Here is a 9017-nt window from a genome sequence, read left to right on the forward strand (position 1 = left end):
CATGTGTATAAATATATGTTTTGATTTAATATGGATATGATAGTAGTTGGTTAGAAGTGCTGTGATCTTTTTCTAAGGGCAATAGGTCAACTTAGAGTTAAACATGGGACCTATCTATCGTTACTCCTATTCAGAATGTGGTTTTAATTATTTATATACGCTGTACGAGACTCCATTTTCACTCTGTTGAATTACATGTGCATCCACTTTCCTTAATAACGCTAGATCCATTGGCTGCTGCTCTGTATTTAAACTCCAGGGACAGCGCTATCACGTGACCTCCTGACGAAGCACTACGTGCGAAACGCGTAGAGGTCACGTGGCGGCAGTTCCTGTGGAGTTTTTGCAGCCGGTGGGAGCGGGTCTTCACGTATCTAGCAGGGTAAGTACTCAGACTGGTCCGGACCCTTTCTGTAGTACTAGCGAGATCCAGTGTTGACCCGGTGCTATCCACCGACCTTACTGGTGCATGTACCAGTCATTTTAAACGTTATTTGTTGACTTTTTTCCTGTTTTAAATTGTATCAGTGGATGCTTTTGCCCACTGTCCTAAAGTGCCTATATCCCTTAGTGCGCCTACCTGTCAATTGTTTTTCCTGTTCTCTCACTCAGTTTACCTCTGCACTGGAAGCTGCCTTCTTATATGGTAGCCTTTCTTTCTCCCACACTCCGTACCCTGTTGGCTCCTCCACTCCTCAATCTGCAGTTACCAAACCCTTCCTATTCCTCCCTTTCTTTTCCCTCATTTGAGTCTCACACTGTCCAGCTTTTTTTCTCCTCTCCACGAGGTGGTAATCTATCGCCCATCTACCTCTACTCATCCCCGTTTTGTCTTCTCACTTTGAATCCTGGCTCTCATTTTTGTCTCCACAGATCCCCCAGTTCGTCTACTTGGTGACTACAGCTGCCATATTGATGAACCATCTCTCCCTTGGGCTCCCCGCTTTCTCTAACCTCTTCTATGGGCCTTCACCAATGGACTGCAGCCAGCACCCACAAGGATGGCCACTACCTAGATCTGGTTTTCAAAAGAAACTTTTCTTTACGATTTCTCCATTTCACCCTTTCCTCTCTCTGACCAGCATATCATCTCATTTTCTCCCCTTCTCCACCTCCATCTACCCCTCGTTTCTGCAGAGACCTGTGCTCTATTAACCTGCCAGCTCTTGATTCCACTTTGCCCTCCTCCCTCTCCTCTCTCTGCCCCGCTCCAGACTCTGACACACTGGTCATGAACTACAACTCAGACCCATCCTCCTCTCTTGATCTACATGCCCCTCTTTTTCTTTCCCTTGTAACCCCAGACACTGGCTAAACTGCCACACATGCATGCTCCGCTACTGCACTTGCTCCTCTGAACTCCTCTGGAGGAAATCTCACACTCTCACTGACTTCCTTCACTACAAATGTATCCTATTTCAACTCTGCCCTCTCCCAGGTTTAACAAACCTACTTTTCTTAACTAAGCAAAATGCACAAGTCTGACCCATGCCGATTCTTCTCTGTCTTTGACTCTCTGCTCAGACCACCATCTGTTACCTATTTTTCGTCCTCCATTTCACCTCAGAACTTTGCTGACTATTTCAAGACAGAGGTGGATTCCATTTGTCCAGCTATCCCCTCTGTATCCTCACAGTCTACACCTCTTTCTAACTCTCCTCCTACCTTCCTCAACTCCTTTTCTTCTGTCACAGAGGAGGACATGTCACTGCTGATCTCCTCTTCTCCCTCTACCACTTGCCCTCGTCTTGACCCCATACCCTCCCATTTCCTCAAACCTCTTGCTCCTACTCTAATCTCCACTCATACACATTTTCAACTCCTCCCTCCCCCTTCCGCCCCCCTTCAAACACGCAATAGTTATATCTTTACTCAAAAAACAGCAAGCTTGATCCTACCTGTCTCCTTAATTATCGTTCTGTCTCTCTCCTGCCCATCTTTTGCCTCTAAACTCAGTGAACGCATTGTATTCTTTCACTTGTTCCATTTTTCTCACCTCCTATTCTCTTCTAGATCCTCTACAATCTGGCTTCCCCACTGTTCACTCCACCGAAATAGCTCTCACTACAATAACTAATGACCTCCATGCTGCCAAAGACAAAAGTCATTACACTATGCTCATATTGCTCGACCTCTCTGCAGCCTTTGATAATTTGGACCACCCTCTTCTCCTTCACATTCTCCATACTCTTGGTATCCATTACAGAGCTTTATCCTGGATTTCCTCTTACCTCTCCCATCGTACATTCAGTGTCTGATTTGCTAACACCTCCTCTGTTGATCTCTCTGTGGTGTAAACCAGAGGCCTGTCCTAGGACCTCTTATTTTTTTTATGTACTCTCTCTAGGTGACCTTATCACATCTCTTGGGTTCAAATATCACCTCTATGCTGATGACACACAAATTTACTTCTCAGCACCTGACCTTACACTTTCTGTACAGACCAAAGTCTCTGAATGTCTCTCTGCTTTATCATCCTGGATGGCCCTCCGCCGACTCAAACTTAACATGTCAGCATATCATACACCCAGTATCACAGGCATGCTGCCTAGATGTCACGTTTCACTCCTCCCGCATATTCTCCTCTCACATTCACAATGTAGCTAAAACTTGTAGTTTTTTCTCTGTAACATTGCAAATAATACACCCTTTCCTCAGTCCCTCTGCTGCTAAAACTCCAATGCAGGCCCTCATTCTCTCCCATCTCGACTATTGTAATCTTCTGCTGTCGGGCTTTCCTGCCTCTCACCTGTCTCCCCTTCAATCTATCCAAAACGCTGGTGCCAGAATCACTTTACTACAGTATCTCCTAAATCTGTCTCTGCGTCTTTCCTGCTGAGATCCCTCTCCTGGCTTCCTACCAAATCCTGTATCACACAAAATTCTCACTTTCAAGGCTATACACTCTTCTGCTAATATATGGTGACAGGTGGGGTTGCAGACCTGCCTAACACATGCAGATGAGCATACAGTTGTATTTGCATATATATATATAAATATATATATATACTGTATATATATATATATATATATATATATATATATATATATATATATATATATATATATATATACTGTATATATATATGTATTTGAGGGTTTTTATATGTATTTGTTTTTTTTATATGTATTGGGGTTTTGTATATGTATTGAGGGGTTTTATATGTATTTGTTTTTTTATATGTATTGGGGTTTTGTATATGTATTGAGGGGTTTTATATGTATTTGTTTTTATGTATTTGTTTTTTTATACATATGTATTGGGGGGTACGTAAATTGGGAGGTTTTATATGTATTGGGGATGTGGTTTTTTTTGTATGTATTTGGGGGGGTTGCATATATTTGGGGGTTGTTTATGTAGCCAAGTATCTTTGGACAACTATTTCTGGCCCTAAGTTCCACTGTAAGGCTAGGCCCCACTGCAGCCGGCGGCGCACGCCTCTCACCAGCCCCTTACCTCCTCCCTAACTGTCTCCGGTGACGCCTCGCTTTCTTGCTCACTGCACACTGTGCGTCAGCCAGCAGGGGCTACAACAGGATTGGCTGCTGCTAGCTATTAAACATTGGGGGGCGTGGCCATGCCTCAGTCGCATGTTCCACATACAATATTTTTTGTATGTGTGAAAACTTACAGTATAGCGCGGCTGCTAAATGCGCGCCGACGCATGTACTGGGCCCAGATAGATTGGAGGGCGGTGCTTGTGGGCACAGAACGCACTGGGACCGCAGCCTTAGGCTGAATATGTATATGAATATGTATACTCTGCATAGAGAAGTGGCTGAGGCCTAGTCCCTGATGGGATAGGGTACAATGATGTACAATTCGGTGCATGTACTATGAAGACGAATACACCTCAGTCAAATATACACCTGGTGTAGTCTTTGAAGCATAGTATTAGACTAAAGAAGAAGTGCCCTTGAGGGTCATCCTGTTCCAGCCAGGATCCTCTTGGGATGGAGGCACTGACCAGTAAAAATACTGGTGCGCCGACGAGTATTCTAAAACTTGACTTAAACTTGCCTTGGAAAATCTGGGGCTATCACCAACAAGACCCAGGTACATGCTGGGTACATGCTGCAACATTTCAGTGACATTTCTGCAGAGACTAATGGCCCATCGGATTAACACAGCAGTATTCCCTGGCAGTCCCATTCAGTTTGAATGGGACTGCCAGGGACCCCCGCTGTTAATCCGATGGGCCATTAGTCTGTCTGCAGAAATGTCACTGAAATGTTGCAGCATGTACCCAGCATGTACCTGGGTCTTGTTGGTGATAGCCCCAGATTTGTTTTAGAATACTCGTTGGCACTACAGTATCACCGTGAACCTGTCCTGATGACCTCCCCACACCATCGCGGTGATCTCCTGCCTCCTGTTTACCACACAGGTATGAAACAGCAGCCACAGAACACACCGGTAGCAGAACATTTCCCAGACGGTGGGGTAAAGAGGGATACATTTATATTTGGGGGGGGGGGGTTGTATGTATTTGGGGGGTGGGAATTTTTTTGGTATATATTTTGTGGGGGGGATTGTGTGATGGAGAGAGGGAATGAGTGTGAGGAGGGGGATTGAGTGAGAGCGGGGCAATTGCTTTGAGGCGGGGGCAGAGTTTCAGTAAGTGGGGTAATTGATGGAGCGGGGGAGAGTAAGAGGTGAAACAGAGGGTGGGGGTTCTGGTCATAACTAGTCCTGGGCCCCGGTTCAATCTGTCTGCGGCCCTGACATAGATGGTGCTATATAAATAAAGATATACATACTGTACATACCAATGTGAAGTGGTCAAACTTGTTTATTTTAAAAACATTATCCACACGCAAAAAAAAACCTACAACATAAACACAGCACAAGCTCCTGCAGTAAAATGACAGACTACCTCCTGGCTTCTGAAAAATAAAGATAACAGGACGCCTGCTTACTCCCCTCACTATGCTCCTCACTAATTGAATTAAAATGTTAGAGAATTAAAATTTCCTTTGCATAAAGCAGCCTTGATCTATTTTTATTTTTCCAAACACGGACCCATGCATGCACATTACTACCATGCTCAGCTTTCTTTTTCTGTGTTATTTATCTAATAATCGGCAGCTGAATGGTAATGGCTTATCCCGAGCTGTTCTGCTCCTTAAGATATACTACAAACAACCACAAAGGAACAAATGTAAATCGTTGGTAATATGCAATAGCTGTAAAAAAATAAAATACAATACACAGATAAGCTCACCAGACAGTAAAGACTAGGAAAAACTGCCCCACACAGCATATAAATCAAAACTGCCCCACGATCACAGTGCAAAGGCTGCTCTACGATCCGGCTACGGAAGCCTCCGTGGGTCAAAATCAGCTAGTGTTTAGAGCAACGCGTTTCGCCGACTGATCGGCTTCCTCAGGCTCAGGCTTCCGTAGCCGGATCGTAGAGCAGCCTTTGCAGCCAAGCAGGACAGTTTCTTTCTCCTGCCTCCCGGACGCGGGAACGGTGCAAACAGCTGCTAATACCCGATCCTGGACTGCGTGAGGAGGCCAGGGGTTCACCCTTTATGTATGTGAGTTTTTTGTTGTGGATTTTAACTAATAAATGTTACCTTAAAACCACTCCATTGAAATCGTGCCTCACTTGTTCCCCTCCCCCCTCCACTACAACACCGGGGAGAGACCCTGCCTGACGCCTGAGACTGGGGAGTGAGTCCCTTGCTGACGTCCAACTTGAGGGCAGTCCCCACTGTGCGGCCAGCAGATGTGGATGGGTTAATTTAACCCCAAAGTTACCAACCCTCTGCAACTGCTCACACTGGGCCGTGTGAGTATATATATATAGATATATATATTCTTAAACCGTACTGATTCGCATGCACTGACGCTGGGAGGGGCCAGAACTGCCTAAAGCAAGATACCATTTACTGTCTTTGCTTGCACATGGCCGTGTAAGTACATTAGTACCCAATTTCTACCCCCTACCCAACCTTCTTAACCATTGTCAGTACTATATCGTTTTTATCTGATGTACTTCTCTAATCCCATGCTCCCCCATTGCTTGTTTGTTCCCATATCTTTGTAAGGGCTCTGAATTAACCCTTTTTTGGGGTCGAAGCAGAAGGGATCTTAAAGTTGGCTGAAAGCATCTGCTAGAGAGCCGTTGTTGATTTGACTGCTACACTGTAAGCACACTTTTGTTTTAAACTCAAGGTAAGCGCCTGGTTGTTTTTTCTATATTGTTCCACGATCACAGTAGTATGTGTTGTGAGTGCAGCATACTGTAGGGTTTCACCAGGAGGACAGGTTCATTTGGAGAAGACCAGAAAGTTGTGATTCAAAGTTACTGCTATACTGTGAGGATCAGCGCAAGGCCCCGCCTCGTCACGCATCTCGCGACGTCTCTAATGACGTACGCCTGCCACAACCTGTGCCCAGGTGCCGCGCTGCTGGAAGGGCAGGGACCGTTCCCAGGCTCTGCCCCGTGACGTATCCCACGACGTCACAGCTGACGCACGTCAGACACAGCCACCTCCAGGTCCCACCTCCGTGATGACATGGGCACCGTACAGCGCACACGGAATACGTGCAGACATTGCGCAGAAACAGGCACTCAAGGGGTTAATGGGATCACTTATTCCACAGCTGCTACGAGCTCCGCCCCTGCCTATCACTATACAGCATACTGATGATGCTCACTCCCTGCAGCCTTCCCATTGGCTCTCTCTCCTTTATATGCTCAGCCAGCCCCTTGGCAAATTGGCTGAGCATAAACTTTGTGGGCTTACCTCCTTGCTTCCTGTTGCCTTGCCTTGTTCGTGTTTTGTATTTTTGACCTCAGCTTGCACCCGGACTCCCAACTTCTCTGACCCCTGGACCACAGCTACGGACTCGACTATTCTTCTCTCTCTACCCCTGGACTCTGGCACTGCATCTACGACTATCCAAACTCTCCTCGACCACGGCAAGTACCTAGACCACTCTAACCTCTCCTACCCTGACCCGGCTACACGAATACCACTCTGCACTCCGGACGTGTCTGCTCGGTTGTTGGTCGGTGGCTATCAATATCACCACCTCAGCCTAAGGGTCCCACCTTGTTTGTGGTGAGCACTCATGACATATACGTCATTAACAAAGTGGGTTCTCAGAGGGGGTTGATGGTTGGCAAGTGAAGAAGATTGGTACATACTGAAGAGAGTTTCGGCCATAGCTCCCACAAATAAAATGCCATATCAGTAATCTGTCATCCATTCAAACAAGGTGATAGAAGCAAACAAACAAATATAAGCCCTCTAAAAAGCGCTGACCTACACACAAACTTAAATAAAGTGCAAATAGTGATACCAAAAATATAGTGAATAACAATATAAATGATAAGTGAGTAAAGCAGCCTAAAGGAACAAATAACAACAGACTATTCCAAATCTGTAAAAACAAATAAACATACAAATTAAATGTCCCTGGCGCTATAAAAAAGTCCAAGATACCGTGAACCAGCAAGGCAGTCTCTAGTATAAGCTTCCTTAGGCAGATTGATGGATTTGATGATTGGGTTCCAGACGGGGAGGGTGTCCTTTAAATGAAGTTCCACTGCTTCTGAAATAACAGAAAACAACAGGGCACGCCGATTGCGCAGTATGTTTCATCAACCTTTCCCTATCTAGAACCACAGAATCCTACTTACAGGATAAAGGTTTGTAAATTCAGTGGAGAGAATCTGTAACGCACTTCCCATCTCCTCAGAGCATCTCACGGACCCCACGTGGTCTGGTCTGCGGAGTCCCCCTCAGTCTGCGATGGCGCTGATAAAAGTGTAACACTCCAACGCTCCCACAGATGCGGGCGGGGGGAGGGGGTTGGGGGGAAATTGAAACAATACTAGTGTGATACCGTAACAGAAATTTAATGGCGATTAAAATGATAAAATCACACTCACATAAAAAGAGGGTAACAGATACCGCTCACAGATGCCGTCCGCAACCTGACCAGCTCCTAGATCGGCAGAGGAGAGGATCACCGCACGCTACACTCGATACCGGAAATTCGAGTGACGTCAGCGGTACAGCAAACAGGAACTCTCCTCGCGTCAGGAACTAAGGATGCCGGAACGGTCCAAATCACTAAGCTCCTCCCTACGCGTTTCGTGACCCGTGGTCACTTCCTCAGGGGATAATGGAGCTTAGTGGCTAGGAAATTTATAGGCAAACCCTGAGTGGAAGGACCTTCCTACAAGGGGAGGGACTAGTGATTAAGGCTAATACTATACATGTGTCCGCAATCAGATTAAAAGGCAAACGGGGTCAGAGTATTAATATACCATGCACAATCACCTAGATGCCATGAATTGCATATAAATAATACATACATTTGAATTGTACTGTAATTAAAAAATTCTTAGCTTAAAAAATGATTAACACTTAATATACACAATCACCTAAATACCTACATTTGGATTAAACAGTGATTGCTCTTGGGTTAAAAAATGATTAACAATACAGGGTACAGATAAAACTATAAGGAACTGAACACTAAAAATGTATCTGTCATATTCCGAATTAAAACACCAGCTGACCAATATAGCATAGGCCACGACCTAATTTTAGGATTCTTTCAAAAAGGCCGCTAGGTCAAAATCGATATTAAGGCCAAGGGGGGACAGTGTCTTGAGCACATATATCCGGTAGCTCTCCCGTTTGGATACCAAATTAAGCCTGTCTCCCCCACGCCAGCTACCTTTAGGATTATCAATTCCTATACATAACAGGCCCTCTGGGTTCTGGCCATGGTGTAATTTAAAATGATTGGAGACACTGTGAGTCTCGAGGCCCCTCTTAATATTGTAGACGTGTTCGGCGAACCGTTGTTTGAGGGGTCTCCCTGTCCGGCCTACATATTGCAGGCCGCATGGACATTCTAATAAATATACACAAAAATTGGTCCTGCAATTAATGAAAGTTCTAATGTCAAAGCTAACTCCTGTTACATTACATACATGCAACCTATAAATGTAATGCTACAGATACATCCACGGAAATGTGTTTTT

The sequence above is a fragment of the Ascaphus truei genome, chromosome 6 (assembly GCF_040206685.1).
Source record: "Ascaphus truei isolate aAscTru1 chromosome 6, aAscTru1.hap1, whole genome shotgun sequence".
NCBI classification, from domain to species: domain Eukaryota; kingdom Metazoa; phylum Chordata; class Amphibia; order Anura; family Ascaphidae; genus Ascaphus; species Ascaphus truei.